The following is a 21,269-nucleotide window of genomic DNA, read 5'->3' on the forward strand; positions in this document are numbered from 1 at the left end:
TTCGACCAACATCTAGAGCGACTCCGCACAGTATTAGAAGCCATTCGTTCAGCAGACTTGACCATCAAGCCAGAAAAATGCCACTTCGCTTTTGAAGAGCTTCGATTCCTCGGACACGTCGTCAGCTCCGACGGCGTTCGGCCAGATCCCGAAAAGACAGCTGCCATCGCGAAGTTCCCGACACCCAAATACAAGAAGTCAGTACGTCGCTTCTTGGGTTTATGCGCGTACTATCGGCGATTTGTGGAATATTTTTCGAACATTGCTGAATCACTTACTAATCTGACAAAAGACGAGGTGAACAACAGGAAGCATTTGATGAGTTAAGAACACGCCTGCAAGCCTCTCAAATCCTCGCCCACTTCGATGATACTGCCGAAACTGAAGTTCACACTGATGCGAGTAACTTCGGCCTCGGAGCCATTCTAGTCCAGCGGCAAAACGGCCAAGAAAAAGTGCTAGCGTATGCCAGCCGCAAGCATTCGAAAGCTGAGACAAATTACTCTGCAACCGAAAAAGAGTGTCTCGCGGTCATCTGGGCCATAAGTAAATTTCGGCCGTACCTCTACGGTAGACCATTCCGTGCAGTCAGTGACCACCATTGCCTGTGTTGGCTGGCGAATCTTAAGGATCCCTCTGGCCGACTAGCAAGATGGAGCCTTCGGCTACAAGAGTACGATGTTACTGTGGTATACAAATCTGGGAAAAAGTACAGCGATGCCGACTGCCTGTCACGCGCACCAGTGGAGACGAGTGAGCCGGAGGAAGAAGACTTCCCGTTTCTAGGCGTCGTCCAAGCATTAGAAATCGCTCAACAACAACAAAATGACCCTGATTTGCTGCCGCTTATACAGCGTCTCCAAGGACTCAACGTTAAAGTGCCGCGCATTTTATCCAGAAGGCTCCCTTCGTTTTGTCTTCGAGAAGGGGTCCTTTACAAGAGGAACTTCAAGCCTCATGGTGACAAGTTTTTACTCGTTGTACCTGCACCTTCACGAAACGACATTCTGCACGCATGTCATGATGAGCCAACATCTGGACACATGGGTGTCAGCCGTACATTCGCCAGAATTTACCTAAAATATTACTGGCCAAAACTGTTATCATCAGTTCAGCGCTATGTGAAAACTTGCCGTGAGTGTCAAAGACGCAAAACTCCATCCGTGAAACCTGCAGGCCTCCTCCAGCCAATAGAACCACCGCATGCCCCATTCCAACAAGTCGGTATGGATCTCCTAGGCCCGTTTCCGACATCGACTGCACACAAGAAGTGGATAGTCGTAGCAACGGACTATCTCACTCGCTACGCTGAGACTGACTCACTGTACACTGCAACAGCTCTTGAAGTTGCCAAGTTCTTCATTAACAACATAGTCCTCAGACATGGTGCACCCAGTGTCGTAATTACAGATCGTGGCCCAGCTTTTACTGCACACCTAATGAAATGTCTGATGCGAATGACCCATACAGAACAGAGAAGAACTACAGCATACCATCCTCAAACAAATGGCCTAACGGAGCGCTTGAACAGAACTCTGACTGATATGCTTTCAATGTATATCGACGTCGAACATAAACTGTGGGATGAAATATTGCCCTACATCACGTTCGCATATAATACAGCCATTCAAGAAACAACGCGAGTGACACCATTTGAACTTGTATTCGGCCGAAGAGTCACCACTCCACTGGATGCCATGTTACCACTGAATGTTGAAAGCAGCAATCCACCTGGCCTAGACGACTTCCTGCAAAGAGCTGAGGAATCACGACAGATGGCGAGATACAGAATACGCCGCCAACAGCGTATCGACTCCTATCGGTACAATCAGCGTCGTACCAAAGCGCATTTTCAACCAGGTTACAAAGTATGGATATGGACCCCAGTGCGTAGCCGTGGACTTTCTGAAAAACTTTTTAGCCGCTACTTCGGGCCTTACGAAGTACTCCATCGTGTAAGCCATGTAACTTACCAAGTCAGATCCGCTATACACGGCAGCTCAAAACGCCGCAACCCTACAGAGGTTGTACATGTAGTCCGGATGAAGCCTTACTATGAGAGATCACCGGACCAGTGACGCCTACCACGAATCTATTCATTGCCTGACGCATCGGGACGATGCGTATGAGGAGGGGGATTACGCCGCGACACAGTGCCTGCATTCAAACAACGCGTCCACCACGCGCACAGAAACATACACGCACGCCATCTAGTGTTGCGCAGAGACGATGATGATATTCAAGTTGATACTATTTTTGTTGATATTTCGAAGGCTTTTGATGGTGTCATCCACTATAAATTAATAAAAAAGATCAGGTTTATTGGATTTGCAGACGGTATTGTGGATTGGATAGCAGCTTATCTTTCGAACCGATTTCAGTATCTTTATATAAATAATTATGACTCCCATGAACTCGAAGCTTATTCAGGAGTGCCGCAAAGATCTGTTCTCGGACCACTGTTATCTCTTATTTACGTTAATGACATCACTGATTGCGCAGAAGAAGGAGTAAAGTTACGGCTCTTCGCCGGCGACAATTGGTTATATACACTTGCGTGCAGAGAGTCGATGATCAACTCAAATTGAACAATACATTTAACAAGATAGCCCATTGGTGCGACAGATGGAGCATGGAAAATAATGTTAAGAAAACTAAATGCATGATTATAACACATAAAAAGACAATTCTTAGTTTCAAATATAGACTAATGGGTAACGATTTATTAGTGACAGATCAAGTTAAATATTTGGGCGTGACCTTTGCAGGAGACATGAAATTGAATATTCACATTGAAAACACGTGCACAAAGGCTTTCCGAACATTCGGATTCTTGCGAAGAAAACTGTCTGCAGCTCCATCACATGTGAAGTTAACTGCATATAAAATATTAGTGAGGCCGCTTATTGAGTGTGGTAATAATGTGTGGAACCCACACCAGAAAAAAACTTATACAAAAACTAGAAAGTATACAAAATAGAGCATATATTCGAAGTACTCTCGACACCAAAGCGTAAGTGCCCTTAGAAATCAGGCAGCACTGCCCACCCTTGCGTGTCGGTGTGTTGTGGCCGCAATGAAGTTTCTTTTTATGCTCTATCATGACCACATAAACACAGACAAACATGACTACATGCAGACATTGCACCATCACTCCATCAGAACCTGTCACAATAAACACATCAGGCCTTATCAGGCTAAATGCGACACGTTTAAATATTTTTTTTTTCATGGGCTATTGAAACTTGGAATGCTTTACCAAGTGAAATTGTTGAATGCTGATCTGTGGATGAATTTATTGCTAAACTGGAATTCTTTCTTGGTTGTACATAGGCATGTACTTCATGAGGTAAATGTTTGCAGAAGCTTGTCAAATGTATGGTGCTTCTTGATGTGTGATGCTATTTGTGCATTTTTTGCGTTGCTGTTTATCTATTGCTGAAGCATTATCTACTGAGGCATTCTGTGTTAGGTTTGGTTTTTGATTTTAACATGTCCATGCTCATGTATACTTTTTCTAACCACTTCCTGCATGGGCCTGTACAAAGGCCCTAAAGTATTGGGAAACAAATAATTAAGTAATATTTGGCTTGCATGTCTTCGGTAGCCTCGACTACCAAACGGCAGCGTTTTCTGACAATGTTCAAAAAGTGTTGCAGGGCCCCTTTAAATTTGAAGGAGGGCTTTGTGGTAAAGCAGATTTTTTTTAAATAGGTGTTTTTACAGTTCAACACTTCTACACTGTAGTGAAATTATTTTTACAAGTGGTGCATTCAGATTAATATGTATCTATAGGTTATTTGAAAATACTTTGAAATTTTCAATAATTTCAATTTGAATTGAAGCAAATTTGGATACCCGACTATTCGTTCGAATATTTGAAAGAATGGAATATTCGCAGAAGCGTAATACTTTGTGTATAATACGATCTCTGATGGGTTTTCTTGCGGCCAAAGCCAGGACGTCTGCTTTTCAAATAAACTTTAACTTCATTTGTGCCAATACTTTAGTGCTACCCTCCCAAGCGGAGCCCATCAGAATGTCAATATATACCAGTGCTTCTGTGAATGCTGGCAAAAATATATATATATATATATATTTCATTTTTGTAAATGGGTGACTTGGGGGTACCGATCTTAGCAACTTGGTGATGAAAATTGGTGATTTTGATTTTATGCTTGCACTAAAAAATGCGGGACCTGTGCTGAAAGTGCGGTTGCTAGGAAGCCAATCATTCTCAAGAACATGTCTGCTTTTAAAGATGATGTTAGTAACATCTGCTGCACATTTAAGGATGATTCTTTTGAAACTGAAATCGTGTTCACCTAGCTGATAACATAAACCCAATGCCAATGAAACCTTGCACGATGCGTAGTTTCTTTGAAAACATGGCAGTGATGAGGGTTTTTTTTTTTTTTTTTGAGGTGAGGTATTCTTTATTTATTTATCGTGAATACATTGAAAGGCTGACGACAAAAGCTGCATACAAGCAGCTTGACAGGCCCGTCAGCCCAATTCAAACGTCAGCAGCAGACGGCAGATATGCATGCTGTAGAAATTTACAGTAATAGACACAACACACCAAAGTATCGCAATTCTATTGCGATAACAAAAATATGCAAGTAAAAAAATATATGCACGCTAACAACTAAACAAAGAAACGATATTATTCGAAAAACATGGGAACGCTACAAACAAGAAAAAGAGAAACGACGAGGCAATACTGAAACATACAAAAGTGCAAATAGTGTCAATATACAAAAAAAAAAGATGCACCGGTAAAAGAAAGACTGATAATAAAAAGTATACATATGAGCTACTGCACACAACAGAACAGGAATAAGCGCCTCAAAAAAAAAAAAATGGTTACACCAATCAGGGTATCACCCACACTGAGATGCATATGCACTAAAATGTTACACATAGGAAAACCAACGGCTAGTAATTGAAGGCATGAAAAATTGGATGCATAATGCATTAAAACGGTACACACAGGAAAAAAAGTAATGTTTGTTGTTGAAGGCGCGAAAAATTTGGGTAGCAAAAAGGACTAAAAAGAAGGTCTGTAACGAAGGTCGGCAAGGCAGAATCGATAGACACTTGGCGATAACAAAATGGGCGACGTAAAAAAAAAAAAAAAAAAAACCTTACCAGGATGACGCTATCAATCTACGCACTTCCTTTTTGGAAGTACGCGTCACATCTATGTTTCTTGCTTCCAGTTTGTTCAGTAAGCGCGGCAAAGTATTAGATAATGTTTGCAGACCGTATGATGTACGAAAGGTGGGCACGTGCCATCGTTCAGTGTTTCTGCAAGTGTATACAGGCGCATTCGGGCAAAGGCAGGCCAGCTCAGATAAATTTTTGCAATTATTCGCTAGTTCTTTCTTGAAGCTAAGAGCTAATCTTACATTATAAAGATCGAAAATTTTGGTAATGCAGTATTTCTGAAATAAATGACCAGTGTGGGCCGAGAAGCTCAAATTCCAAATGGAACGCAAGGATTTTTTTTGCAGTAAATTGAGTCTATTTTTATTAGCAAGCGTAGTAGTTCCCCAAACTAGGTGAGCGTAATTTAGATAAGATTCAAACAAAGATTTTTAAAGCAGTAACTTAACTTTAAGTGGAATTAAGTGGCGGTGTTTGCTAAGAATTCCTGCAATGCGAGACAATTTTATCATTACAAAATTAACGTGGTCATCCCAAATAAGGTGACTACTGAAGTGCACTCCTAATACCTTCAGGCATTCCACGATTTCTATTGAGTCAGAACCAAATTTAACATACTGCGGAACAATGATTTGTTTATTTCGGGGTCGAAACAGTTTAGCTTTAGACTTGTTTGCATTTATTTTTAATCGATTAGTAATTGACCAGCATTGAATAGACTGCAAGACAGCGTTAGTTTCCCTTCCGATCTGGTCAGACGAGTCCAACGAAAAAAGTATGGTCATATCATCGGCATACAAAATGCACTTAGCTTGTTGACATAAGCTTAAAATATCATTAATATATAAATTAAACAACAAAGGTCCTAATATACTCCCCTGTGGAACTCCAGCTATTATACGCTTAACAGATGATTTGTGGGTATCAATACAAACATACTGTGTGCGACTGGCTAAGTAAGAGGCGAGTAAAGAGTGAACACAACCGCGGAAGCCATACCTATCAAGTTTCGATAAAAGTATGTTGTGATTAATGCAATCGAATGCCTGAGAAAAATCTATGAACACGCCTAGAACAACTTTCTTTTCTTCAAAGGAGCGTAATACGTATTCTTTTTGTTGAATTAGTGCTAATTCCGTAGATTTGTGTGTTACAAAGCTGTATTGATCGTCAGAAACTAATTTATGAGTTTTACAAAATGATGACATCCGAATCTGAATTATTTTTTCAAGCCCTTTAGAAAATACCGGCAATATTGACACGGGTCGATAGTTTGACGCACATCTCCTGTCTCCCTTTTTAAAGAGGGCGGACACTTTTGCCTTTTGCATTTCGGTGGGAAAAACGCCTGAATTAAGGCAGAGGTTAAAGATGTCTGTAAGTATTGGGGTTAATATATCAAGGACTTATTTCACCGGCTTTATCCGGACGTCATCTGCATCCCGGCTTTGAGAATTTTTCATATTCATAAAAACAGAATAAACTTCTGAGCATGTCACTGGGTTCATAAACATGCAATTACTGTTATAAAAATAGGAATTTTCATTTGGCGGTGCAGCACATTCAGTCCTGCCGCTAACAAAATGATCGTTAAAGGCATCACACATGTCTTTGCCCGTGACGCTAGCTCCATCAACAACGATCTCAACGGGAGCTATGACATTGTTCGACTGCAAAACTATCGTATTTATTTGTGTCCATATTTTTTTCTCGTCATCTTGACAGGATTCAAACAGAGCGTAATAGTACGCATCTCTTGCCTGTTGTAATTCTTTGTTGAGTTTATTTCTGTATAGTTTAAACTGCGAAAATAGTTCTTGATTACGCTGTTCAACAAATTTTTTGTACATTTGATTTTTCGTCCGAATTTTTTTCAATAAGCTTGACGTAATCCATCCTTTTTTGCTTTTTTAGATGGGAAACAGGCGCGGGTTGGAAAATAAGTATTGTATATTTCTACAAATTTTCCAAAAAAAGTGTTGTATGCGACGTTTGCATCCGTCATGGCGACGACGTGAGCCCAATTCACACAAGCAACTGCCTCTCTAAAGGCCTCGAGTCCATTTCCGGTTACGCGTTGTACTAGACGCCGCCTCGGCACCGTCTTGTTTACTTGTGTTTTAACTGCGAATAGAACTGGAAAGTGGTCGCTAATACCGTAGCCAACCACGGAACTTAAATAACGATTCTCATCAAAGTTTGTAATAAAAAGGTCAATAAGAGATTCGGTTGTAGGTGTAATTCTTGTTGGTTTAGTAACGAAATTGGCGCAGCCATTGGCTGAAATAACTGCAAGAAAATCTCTGGTAACGTTACTCTCAGAAAGCAAATTTATATTAAAATCACCTCCTAACACCACGTGATATTTTTGAGATTTACATAATTCAAAAATTTATCTAAAAATGAAAGAAAATTCATGATACGACCAGCAGGAGGACGGTAACAAACCGCAATAACCATGCAGCCCGATAGTGTACAAAAAAATTCATAATCAGGTGTAAGTTCACAAAATTCAAGCAAGGGGTCACAAGCAATTGATTTTTTAACCAGGACACAAACTCCACCACCGGCACCAACTGTTCTATTTAAAAAATAAGAGTTATAATTTGGAAGCTGAATAACTTGTTCCGGACAGGTATACCAAGATTCAGTTAACATAAAAACATCCATCATGTCAAGCTCATTAAACAGTTGTTCAAGGGTTGCCGACTTATTAACGGTTGATTGCACGTTGAGGTGGAAACAGCGAAAAAATGTGTCACACAGGATTGGTTGATTTTTCAATTGATCAAAGGTGTCGTACTTAACTGTGGCCATTATTGTTCAGAGTTTCCGTTAGCCGAAGCATTCTTTGTCTTACTTGCTTTTGAACAGCGACTGGTTGTCGTGCTTTATCATATGTACTTGACACACAGACCAGGCTACACACCATAAGCAGGAATATTAGGGGGCGTTATATGCAAAAAACCGAAAAGGAACACGAAAAACAGAGCTCAATTCTAAAGCAAAGGTGTGGCATGATTCACAGAATAATTGGGATAACGAAGGAACCGACAGTATTACAGCGCCCTTCACATGTTCAGAAATTATCTGCATACAAAGAACAGATTCAATTTTTGCGTATTTCACCGGGGTGATGTTACAGTTTTCACGCAAGTCACAAGAGCAGCAAAGGCAGGTTTGACAAATGCAGTTTTTCTCTACAAGCTCTGATGCGATTGGAAAAGGGCAAGCCATCTAACATATTTCAGGATCAATTTAAACCACTTTGGCAAGGTCGGCATCGCAGGTGATATGCAGTACAGGTGACTTTTCTGCCTTCCGCATGAGAATTCTGCCCTGGGATACCCAAACAAACTTCCAGTCTTTATCGCGCTTCGCCTGACGAGCCTTGCCCAGCAGTATTTTGTTTTCAACACAAAGGTGCTCATTTAAATAGAGCGGGAGGTCAGCGTCAAAACCGAGAAGACCCGTCTGCAGTTTCTTTTTTCTAGTGGCTTCGAGCAAACTGTCTCGTGCACGTCTTGTTCGAAATTTGACTATTACATTGAACTGATCCTTTTTTTTCGTTGGCACCCGATGAGCGACGTCAATGTCGTCTTTGCTAACTTCGACTTCAAGGCACTTAGCAATGTCTTCAACGAATGTCTCCAAGTCTTCGTTAGGCGCCACCGGTAGACCTTGAATTTCCACGTTCATATTCCGGCTATACTGCTTAAGATCAACCAATTCTTTCCTAGCCACAGCAAGCTCCTTCCTTAACTCCTGATTTTGTCTGTAGCATTCTGCATTTCGGGTCTTTACCTCAGCAATCTCACGACGAAAACCATCGACATCTTTTTTGAAGTTCTCAAAGCAGTCGTTCATGAATTTCATAGATTTGTGAGTATCGCCCAGCTCGGTACGAATTTCCGCATTGGAAGTTGCCACCTTTGCTACCTCATTTTTTACGTCACTCGAAAAGACATCAAGCTTGGCTAGCAAATCGCCCAAAACCTTTACGACCTAAAAGCTATCATAAGATCACAAGAGTTGTTTTTGGCTCCATAGTAGTTCGCTGCCGCCACCGTTGTCTGTAACCACTATCGCGCGAAATAAGAAAAAAAAAGACAAATAAATAAAAAAACACCGAGGAGAGAAAGGGATTCGAACCGGGCTCTGGGCGTGACACTCCAGTATTTTACCACTGAGCTACACCAGTGCTTGAGACTGTTGCAAACTTACCCTAAGCAGGCTGCATTTAGGGTAAGGCATGGCATTAATATGTGTAATGAAGCATTTTTAGAACAGCAGAGGAACAACCAGCCATCACACAATGCAGAATGCATAACGAATGGGTGGTCGAATGCTCCAACCCATTAGAAACGCTCAGGCATAATTCTTCATTGTCGTCAGCCACAGCCCCAACAAAGTGCACATAATTTCTTGCAAGTGTGGCCCCGCCGCGGTGGTCTAGTGGCTAAGGTACTCGGCTGCTGACCCGCAGGTCGCGGGCTCAAATCCTGGCTGCGGCGGCTTCATTTCCGATGGAGGCGGAAATGTCGTAGGCCCGTGTGCTCAGATTTGGGTGCACGTTAAAGAACCCCAGGCGGTCAAAATTTCTGGAGTCCTCCACTACGGCGTCTCTCATAATCATATGGTGGTTTTGGGACGTTAAACCCCACAAATCAATCATCAATCAGTTTCTTGCAAGTGTGTAGTGGGTATCATGCTTCTCCGAAGAATGTCATAGTGAATCCCTCTGTGCTACACATAAGTTATGATTACTGACAGTATAGTGGGTATCGTGAAAGTGTGCTTTTAGCAGTTACCTAAAGAGTGTTTTAAAAAAAAAAGACCAAAATGACTGCTCTTCCAGCTTTCGCTGTGACTATGCTGCACGTTCTCTGCAGGCCTGGCAGTTTTTCGTGGAAGAGGAGGGGGGTAACTGCCTTTATGTATGATCATGTGCGAATTTATATGTCTGGAAAAATATCAAAGGTTGGTTTAAACTCTGTAATTCCCCTTCACCCCTTTCCCACAGTGGCAGTGATGGAATATGGAACTGGTGCTCTAGTTGCGTCAAACTGTGCCTAGAAATAAATGCTAATACAGTTGAACTTGGGTACTTATTGTATATCAAACCCACATATAACCAATCCTTTTATATATCAAACAGTTGTAACATCTCCTCGTATAAATTTTTGATACGTGAAATATTAAAAAATCGAATTATCTAGTATATAGAGATTATTTTATAACCTTCAGATTCGGTTAATCCAGGCTCGATTCTCCAGGCCATGCCAAACAACTAATTTCCACGCGCCTTGCACCATGCCTGCACGGAGGCTGAGATGAGTTAGCCTCGAAAGGAACACTACAGGGTGAATTGCAATGGCTTTGAAGTAGAAATATCTCGGCCGCTACTAAATGTCCATGCATGTGTCCTCTTAGAGATGCGATATAGCCGCTACTATGGCGCTGTCAACATGCTCGATTTCCTCATGATTACATAATGGGCGTTTTAATGTCAGTTTCAGCTGAAACACTCGGTTAACATAGCGGTGTGAGCCTCTGCATGCGTAGCCTCGACTCAGCATGGCTCGTTCAAAGCAAAAAGAACCCTCTATTACGTTCTCTTCTGTGATGAACACCTTTTGGTTCACCTACATGAATAACGGAAAAAGTTTTCAAAAACTTCAATGACTGCCTACATTTTTTGTGTGTAATGCTTGTCAATATTTAGTTATTTACTATTTATTTTGTTAATTTGGAAGGACACTAATGTCAAATAACAATTCAAGTCAAAGTGAAAGCTACATGTATGACGTCTAGAACGACGATATTATCAACAACAGTGCCGTACTTAACGAGAAATTAATGTAAATGCTTGAGAAAACATGCACTACGAGTAGGACATTTGCACCAATGACATCAGACTTACTGCTTACAATAAATCACCGGTAATCGAGCTAGCTGCACTAAGTAAAGAACCTTCCACGCATCAAAAGACATTATAATAAAATGCTGCTTGTTCATTTCCGTTTGATTTATAAAAAAAAAGAACTGCCATACCTTACTATGGGGAATGGTGCCAGTGATTCAAAAGTTATTTTTGTTTGGTTAAAGTAGACAGGTCGTGCCTTCTAGCGGAGCCCAGTTAAGCAAGCACACTTGCTGTCTCGGGAGGCCATGGCAGGAAGTAGTTCAATGGCCGTTGTTGCTGCTGTGGCTCCCGCTACTTTTGTTTTGCTGCTACTAGTGTCAGCAACTGTGCAGTGAAGTCGGGCAACATTGTGCACAGCAACAGTGACGTGAAAGTTTCCACTTGAGGTGGAGTGGGGCACAGATACGCACGGCAGGTGGCCACACTATTACATTGCTCGGCAGATGCACCTCAAGGCTGTGCTAGTGTGATGCGGACCAGTAAAACGTCATTTAATTTTAGAATAAATACTTCCTTGGCACAAAATTTGCACTACAAGGTTTGTGGACCGCTATTTCAGCAATCAACATTGACTGAGTGTTTGCCTTTAGTGTCCCTTATATGGTTATTTGTTGTATGTGTGCGTGTGTGTATATATATATATATATATAAAGTAGATCCTCTGTGAGCAGTCACAAGGCGGTTCATTTCAACGTTTCAGAGCCAGAGTCTGGCCTTCATCAGGATTGAGGGTACAGTTTGTTGATGCTCAGCTTTATACAATCTTAAATCAGAGGGGAAAAAGAAGAAAAAAAAAGAATATAAGGTGGACTCCCCCGGGCACCCCCTTTCACTGTTCTTTCCCCTCCCCCTCTCTCCCTTTTCTCCTTTTCACCTTTAGGATGTCTGCGGTCTGTGTATCCTTCCTTTTACTAACGTATATTTCCCCACCAGACGGCGCCGCATGGCTCTGGCGGTTCGGTGTGGAGGAAAAGAGCTTTTTGAAGAAGTTTAAGCCTTTAACTGCTCATCGCCTGGTCGACATCTCGTCGTTGAAAGAGGGGCGCCGTGTATTGCCGCAGAGGCTGGCAAGCGGGTGCAATGTCAATTCTTGCCGGCTTCTGGATTACCCGTGCAGTAGGGGCCTCCCGATTGTGCGCAGGCTTGTTGTTCGACATGTTATGCTTAGCACAAATGATTGGATAATAAGGTAAAAAATAGAAACAGACAAGAGGTGTACTTAGGAAGAGTAGTTACACTTGGGAATATATTGAGTTGTCCAGTGCCTTTCGTAGCTGCAGTGCCGTGAACTCAGTTATTATTTTCATTATTGCCGTTATTGTTTTCTAATGCTTTAATTGTTACAAGTGTACCCGGATTCTCATTTATTCCTCTATTGAGGGTGTTAAATCGGAGGATAAGGTATGACTCTCGTTCACGTTCTCGGTTTGATTTAAATCCCGTCTCTAAGAGTGTTACTGATAGTTTGTTGAATGCATGGTCGGGAAGATTGAGATGTTTTGATAGAGGTAGACTTGAAATTCAGAATACTATATGAACCTCACTATGGCAGAGCAGCAACTCTGCAAATTGCAAATTCGTGTGTATATATATATATATATATATATATATATATATATATATATATATATATATATATATATATATATATATAGTGAACATAAATATACGCTTCTAAAAAACTGTTTATTGGTGACGTTTTGATCGGAGACCGATCTTCATCAGAGAAAATTTAGTAGGCTACGATGCGCTTTTATGCCATCGTCCAGCCGAGAGAGAGAGAGGAAAAAGAGTGCACACATAAATCAGAGGCCAAACAACCCATCATATACTGATCATTGGTCCATACTGGTCAAATGACCACGTGTGTGTGTGCTACCCATAGCACGTGTATTTCATGCAAAAAAAGAAAAAAAGGAAAAAAGTGCAGACACAAACGAGTGGCTAAACAACATAAATCAAGCCAAGTTTTTGGGTCCAGGTGGCTAATTAAGCACATTCCAGTGAAGTTTCACTCCTCAGGCTTGCACCTCATCAACTCATCATAAACAGGGTAGCGCCCCCTTGTAGCTTGAAAAGAACACCAAAGTACATTCCTTGCGATCATTGTCACAGTCGCGTTTCCGCCGGTCCTCCCAACCCCCTTCTTAGTTGTTCTTGAAGACTGGAGAGGAAGGCCACGTCGAAACGCTGTGGTAAATACTTAACAAAAAAAAAAGAAAAAGAGAAAAGACGAACAAACAAAGGTAATGCGTGTCAAAGCTTTGCGTAAACGGAAAAATGTGTAGGATAGGCATATGCCAAGCAGCTATGAGCTCCGGTCTGTGGTTCAAGAATGTTTAAAAATAATGGTGGTGGTTTTTCAAATTTTTACCCCGGGGGTGAAGTATGTCATTTACTCGATTGTCTGGAGAGCGATTTCATAGGAAAGGGAGGGGGGGTTGAGGACTCTTTGACAGTTGCCCACCTTTCTTGGAATGCGTGTGCCTATGTTGCGCTGCCGAACACGTGATTCGGGCGATATCAGACCAAAAAAAGAAGAAAAAGGAAAAAAGAAGGAAAAAGAAGAAAAGAAAACAAAAACGTTTGGCTAGGGTAAATAATATCCTGAATCTTCCAGAGTATGAATTGAAAAAAATATGCCTGGAGTGATACTTAGACGACCTTTTAATGTATTAAATTTATAAATCATACATGATTCGCGCTATTCACGTTTCCTTGTGCTGGAGAAACCGCTTTGTAAGAGTGTAAACTTGATGGAATCAAATGGGTGGTTTCCGTAGTTAATATGCCGAAACAGAGGCAGATCCGAAAGTGAATGAACATGTGAACGGTGGTTATTGAAGCGTATGCGGAAGGCCGTGTCAGTCTGTCCTATGTATTGAATACCGCATATTCCGCACTTGAGAAGGTATATTAGATTAGAGCTGTCACAGTTAAGGTTTGAATTAATGGAGTGCTTGAAATTGAAATGTGGTGCTTTCAGCAACGTTGGTTACCACACCTTGAAGTGGGCCTCGCCGCATGGCTGACATGCAGTTATAGATGTCTTATCGGTTTTTGACTGCACAAAAAAATCTTTAATGTTTTTGGGACGTCTATATACTACTCGTGGAGGGGAAAGGAAAACTTTTGATAGCCGTTCACTCTGTTGTGAGATGTTAAAGTGTCTCTTTAGAATTTTGTTTACGTTAAGGGGGTTGCTACCAAATGTTAAAACCAAGTTTTTCCGTCCCTGTAGTTTTAATTCTTTCTGGTGGTCAATTAGCTGCTGGCGATGTAGGTTTGCCGCTTTATGTATGGCGTCACTGACTATAGAGGCAAAATAGTGTTGCTTCGCAAGCACCTTGTGCAAGTTCTCTGCATTGGCCTCAAAATCTTTGGGGCGGGAGCAAATTCTTTTGAATTGGTGTGCCTGGAAGTACAGTATGGATGTCTCGCAGTGACGAGGGTGACAACTATCGAAATGAAGGTATTGCTGCCTGTCTGTGGGCTTTTTGTAAACGTTAGTAGTCTTTTACTATTACGTGGACATCCAGAAAATTTATTTCAGTTGTTGAGTATGCATAAGTGAATGTTATGTCTGGATGAACTTCGTTGAACGATTCTATAAAATTAATTAAGCAGTCTGTTTGTCCGTCCAAATAATAAAAAGATTATCGAGAAAGCGTCTGTAGAGAAGTGGCTCAATTTTCTGAGTTGATAGAAACTTAGTTTCAAAGTCATTCATAAATATGTCTGCGTAGTTAGGTGCCATGCGAGTCCCCATAGCCGTGACATTAATTTGTAAGTAGTATTAATTATAAAACTCAAAGCTGTTGAGTTGAAGTGCCAACTTAGCAAGGGTTTCAAAGACTATTGGGTTTGGTGAGTCATCAGATTTATGTGATCTATAGGACACTACTAATTCTTTGATGCCATCACTGTGCGGAATATTGGTGTAAAGGGAAGTTACATGAAGAGTTACAAAGGCACCCCCAGGGATTGTTAGATCTTTGATCGTTCTAATGAAATGTTTGGTATCACATAAATGGGAGGGGTTTGTAGGAGGTATGTTCTTAATTAGGGAGTCTATGTAACTTGATATTGGTTTGGTGAGAGCACCTCTTCTTGAAATTATTGGTGAGCCGGGGTTTCCTTTTTTGTGTATTTTCGGAAGCATATAAAACCATCCTGGTTTGGCACGTGCTACAGTAAGTGCCCTAGAGAGTTTAGGATCTAACTCTCCGAGCTCCACCAGTTCATGGCGTGTGATGGTTATTATTGCTTGATGTTCTTGGGTTGGATCTGTATTCAGTGGTTTGTAGAAAGATGTGTTGGTTAATTGGCAGGTGCCCTCTTGGATATAGTCGCATTTATTTAATATTACAATTCTTCCCCCTTTGTCCGCTGATTTTATGACAATATCTGTTCGATCACTGAGTGCCTTAAGTGCTTCATACTCCTTTTTTGAGAAATTTTGGGCTGCTGCCAGTCTGTGTGTGTTGTATTCTCGAAGTATGTATTTTTGGATGGCTTCGATGTAGGTGCCCAAATGCCTCTCCTGCTGAGAGCTTAGTGTCCACTGTTGCCCTGAACTAAAAGGTATTATGGTAGTGGTTTCTGTAGTATCGTGCGTCGGACGCGACGCACGTGTAACACAGGGCACGGTGCTGAAGCACTGGCCGACAAGAAGTACGCAGCAGCCGGTAGCCAAGCAGGTACTCTTTTATTACATACAGTGGCGTGCATATATACACAGGATAGCGCCTCCTAAGGGCAAAAATACTTTACATGAAACCGAAACCGAAACACACCACATCATCCCCCCCCCCCCCCCCCTAGAACGAAAAGGACATGTGGCTTATACCCCTATACCCTTATACATTAATGCAGACTATTATCATGATTTAGAATTATTATCAGAATTATTAATGGCACATAGGTAACTTGTATATATTTATAGAATTTTAGAGGAGCGGTATGACACATAGAACTTGTACAACCTTAAACCACTGCATTTACAACCCTAACATCCCCCCTCCTTTTGTCGTAAAGTAACCAATTGAAGAAGAGAGAAGCGGCATGAGAAGGAGAAAAAAAAAACATAGCTATGTACACAGCGCACCATGGCTGAAAGCACTTATACAAACAACATACAACAAAATATCACACTAATACCAGTGTATCCCTTATACCCTTATACAATAAATAAATGTACAGTATACACACAACAATGCACACGTATGGTACAGATTCCAACATACAAGTAAGAAAGAAGAATTTAGGACACGTCCTCAAACGTGTGTGGACGGTTTCTTACGTGAACGCTTAGATTGCTGAAGCTCATTGCGCTCTCAAGTACTCCCTTGCGGAGCAGCAAGTTCGGTATGTGAGGATGAGCCTACTGGCTCGCTTAGGCGCTGCTCAAGCACAGCTGGGAGCATTGAGTAGTCCGACGACTCGCTTATGCATCTCTCAGTTGTAGCTGGGGACGGAGAACCCTGACGCGAAACATGAAAACTTGAACATTCAGAAGCATGTCCATTACTGTTAGGAAGGATACTGGCATGGGGACTGGGCTCGTCAGTCAAGTATTGATGCCGAGCCTGAGGACAGTCCGAGGACTCTGAAGCGTGCTCGGTGTACGGTAGATCTTCATGGTGGCGGGGCACCACAGCCAAACTTGCAACCGGTGCCTGAATACTATTTCTTCAATGGAAAGATGGTGATGCTGTAGGAATCGGGATAGAAACTAATCGTGGAACTGAGGCAGAGTATTGCGATTGGTTCTGCAAGGGTATTGAAGAGTGCAAGCGTGAAGGTGGTTGCCGTTCGGAATGGACGATTACAAGTTTAGAAGCATTCAAAAACCATCCATCACTGAGCTTAAATGCCTGGGATACCACCACCAACGTAATGGTAAACGGACCTCTATACTTGTGTTTTTTTCCCTGGAACGTGTACTTTGACTCTTTGGCCAACTTGAATGGCAGAAGGTTTGGCTCCTCACTTCTGATCCACATAATTCTTCATGTACTTCTGCCTATGAAAAGCTCGCGTCTTTATGGTATATTCCGAAAATGACTGCAAAGTAGAAGGCAATGGCAGATCAGTTATGTCACCCGCTGGGCGAGGTTGACGCTTATGAAGCAACATCGCGGGAGACAATCTTGTAGTTGCCTTATCAGAAAAACGGTTAGTACCCAAGTACTCCGTAATTGCTTTCTTTAGAGGACGTTGTTCTAGTTGGGCTAGTTGAATGTATTCTTTCAGGACCCTGTTGAACCGCTCAACCTGCCAATTGGCTTGAGGATATTAGTTGGAAGAACAGAGGTGTTGAATGCCTTGTTTGGAAAGAAAAGGTTCAAACTGACAAGACTTATACTGGGGACTGTTGTCTGTTACTAAGCATGCTGAAAACCCCTCACAGCAGAAGACTGAAGTCAAGAAGGTGATGACTGCATCGGACAAAACGTCTCCATCGAAACAAACTTCAGGCCATTTGGAGTATTAGTCAATCAAAGTGACTGCAAAGCGACAATCTGAGGGAACATTTGAAAGAGGACCAATAATGTCCATGCTTAACTTTTCCCACAACGTCTCAGGAAAAGAAACTGGTTGTAGGGGTGCAAAAACAGGTTGCGATTTGTCTGCAGCCTTACATATGTAACAGTTCCAAACTGCACTTTCCATTTGTTTGTCAAGGCACGGCCACCAATACCTGTCACGAAGCAGCTGCTTTGTACGGATTATGCCTGAATGATTTTCGTGGGCTAACTGAATTAATTTTCCCCTGCAAGTTTCTGGAACTGTAACACGTTCCCCGCGGAAAATGAGCCCATCGGCATAAGACAGTTTGTCTTTCACAGCAATGTAAGGTACAAGTACTGAAGTCATCTGCTTCTTTTGAGGCCAATCCTCAGCACTGTATTGAATTAGCTGCTGGAAGGTACCATCATTGGCAGTGGCTGCCTGTAGCTCGTCTTTATTTAAGCATGCAGCAACCAAAGAAATTATCTCTCCTTCCGGTGCCTGTGCTGGTGGGAGCTGGACTGGCAGCCGAGATAATGCATCCGCTACAACATTATCGGCATCTTTGCAATATTGTACAGAAAAGTTATAATATAACGGCCGGGCGCACCATCGAGAAATTCTCAAAGGGCGTTGCTCCACCGCGCCTGCTGATAGAAAAGGAGTTAAAGCCTGGTGGTCAGTCCGTAATATAAAATGCCAACCCTAAAGATAAACATGCCATTTTTCTACCGCGAACAAACAAGCAAGAGCTTCGCGTTCCCCTGCTGAATACTGGCGTTTTGCCAGGGGCTATGTTAACTGTGTTAACATCAGCTGCTAACTGATGCAAAAGCAACAGTTAGCAGCTGATCTCCTCTGTGTTGTTTTGAGCACTGCTCCGATGCCAACATTGGAAGCATCGGTGGTAACCACCACCGGAAGATTGTTATAAAAAATATTTATGACTGGGCGGTCAACAAGTAGTACTTTAGCCTGGTTGATACTGGCAATGGCCTCAGCGGACCATTTAAAACTCTGATCTTGTCGGAGCATGCGGCGCAGGGGCTCAACATTATCAGCATATTGCGGTAGAAACTTTGCATAATATTCAACTAACCCCAAAAAGGATTGGAGTGCTTTAACATCAGTAGGAACAGGGGCATCAAGAATGGGAGCGACCTTAGATTCAACCGGCGATAAACTGCGAGCACTTATGTTATGACCTAAGATCAGTTTCAGTAGCAGCAAATAGACACTTGTCATTAAGCTTCATGCTACAAGAATCTATTTTAGATAAGACACTTTTCAAGTGCACATCATGCTCTTTCCGATTACGGCCCCAAACTAAAATGTTGTCTTAGTAACAGACAACACCTGGGCACCCGTTAAATACATCGCTCACCATTTTTCGAAAAAGAGCTGGTGCAGATGCCAGCCGGAAACACACTCTGCGAAATCTGTAAAGCCCTTGATGTGTTACAAAAGTAGTAAGATCACGACTCTCTTCCACTGACTCAGCCTGGTGGTATGTGGATGCAAGATCAAGTTTAGAAAGAATTTTAGCACCTGCTAACTGTTGTAAGAGTTTCTCGATGTGAGGTAAAGGGAACCCGTCCACGTCAATGACCTTGTTTGGCTCACAGAGATCGACGCACAGTCGGATGGAATTGTCCTTCTTGCGGATGACCACCAGGCTTTGACTGCTTTGCTATCAGCTGGCGTGGTGGGTCAACGCCCCTTGCGAATTTCTTGATGGTGCGCCCGGCTGTTATATTATAACTTTTCTGTACAATATTGCAAAGGTGCTGATAATGTCGTAGCGAACGCATTATCTCGGCTGCCAGTCCAGCTCCTGCCAACACAGGCGCCGGTAGAAGAGATAATTTGTTTAGTTGCTTCATGCTTAAATAAGGAGGAGCTACAGGTAGCCACTGCTAATGATGGTACCTGCCAGCAGCTTATTCAATACATTGCTGAGGGTTGGCCTCCAAAGAAGCAGATGACTTCAGTACTTGTACCTTACTTTGTTGTGAAAGACAAACTGTCTTATGCCGATGGGCTCATTTTCCGTGGGGAACATGTTAGAGTTCCAAAAGCTTGCAGTGGGAAATTAATTCACTTAGCCCACGAAAATCATCTAGGCATAATCCTTACAAAGCAGCTGCTTTGTGACAGGTATTGGTGGCCGTGCCTTGACAAACAAGTGGAAAGTGTGGTTCAGAACTGTTACATCTGTCAGGCTGCCGACAAATCGGCAAAACCTGTCTTTGCACCCCTACAACCAGTTTCTTTTCCTGAGAAATCCTGGGAGAAGTTAGGCATGGACATTATTGGTCCTCTTTCAAATGATCCCATCCTCGTTGCCAAAATGTAGTATCATGCGTCGCATGCGACCCACGGAGAACACAGGGCACGGCGTTGAAGCACCGACCGACAAGAAGTACGCAGCAGCCGGTAGCCAAGCAGGAACTCATTTATTGTATACAATGGCGGTTATGTATACTCAGGGTAGTGCCCCCTAAGGGCAAAAATACTTTACATGAAACCGAAACACACCACAGTTTCTCTCTGGGGTTTGTCAAAAAAGTATTCCTTTAAACGAAGGCTCCGTGCGAAGTTATCGAGGTCTTGTAGTAAGGAGAACTGTTTGTATCGACTAGTAGTGGGGCGAAATGTGAGTCCGCGGGAGATTACTGTTCGTTCATGACTGCTAAGTTGAAAGTTGGAGTGGTTAATTATGTTTTCTTCTATGTTGGGTTGTGTGTTAGTAGTGCCTCTCAGCCAGTCGTTTAAGGTTTTATGCGTGCTATCAAATGGTGGTACAACCACTGGCTGAGGACCCTCTGAATTGTCTGTGTATAGCTCGGAAGTTTATTCCTTGCCATTTTTTTCTTCTTAATTTTTAGAATTTCCGCTGTCCTCTTTTTCTCAAAACTTTCTAGTCCAGTAATATCTATAGAGAATAGAGAAGTATTAGATCTAGCTTGACGCTCCGCCGCCCTCAGAGACGTGAACACCCTTTCACAGCCCACAACGAGTTCAGTTAGTTTAAGTGAACCAAATTTTAGAATTAGATTACATTCTTGAATTTCTTCTTCATTAAAGTCATGCGTCAACAGCCTAAATGATAGATGAATGCCCTGAGGGGCAATAACATATTATAAATAAGTTTATTGGCTTCGCACATGAAAGTCATGGCGTAGACATTTATCAACAATTTTTCTTAGTTTAAGAGAACAGGGCGTCTGGGGTATAGGTTGCACATCGTCTGCAGGGGAGTTAGTCAATGGTTTAGATCGATCAGATTGTCATAACCTAGTTCAGCCACAGTATTTCCGGAGATCGTACCTTTTTGAGGTGGGAGCAGATGTTTGTTCCCTGGGTGCTAGAGGGGAGTCCGATGGCTTGCAGTCCTTTGTGGTCGGTGGTGGGCTTGCTGAAGTGGACGTGCCGTGCTTCGATTGATGAGACCTTGATCTTGAGTGTCTTGGTTCTCTGTCTCGGGGTCATTGAGATGGTTTTCTTCCCCCAACCGTTGATGTGGTTGTCTCTGTATTCCGCGTTGTTGGTGCTGAAGTGGTGACATTCAGCGACGAGGTCTCCGTGGTCTCGGTGTGTACAGGATGGGGCTCTTTTGCCTGTTTTTTCTTTGAATGAACAGGTGTTCTGATGGCCTGTG

The 21,269-nt window shown here is 42.3% G+C and overlaps 1 protein-coding gene across 1 annotated transcript in view; it reads left to right on the forward strand.

Moving 5' to 3' along the window:
- Window positions 1-21,269, forward strand: part of LOC119176530 (uncharacterized) — a 196,611-nt gene that overhangs the window by 84,297 nt on the left and 91,045 nt on the right. The gene's annotated exons all lie outside the window — the stretch shown is intronic.

Source organism: Rhipicephalus microplus, chromosome X (assembly GCF_043290135.1).
Source record: "Rhipicephalus microplus isolate Deutch F79 chromosome X, USDA_Rmic, whole genome shotgun sequence".
Lineage (NCBI taxonomy): Eukaryota > Metazoa > Arthropoda > Arachnida > Ixodida > Ixodidae > Rhipicephalus > Rhipicephalus microplus.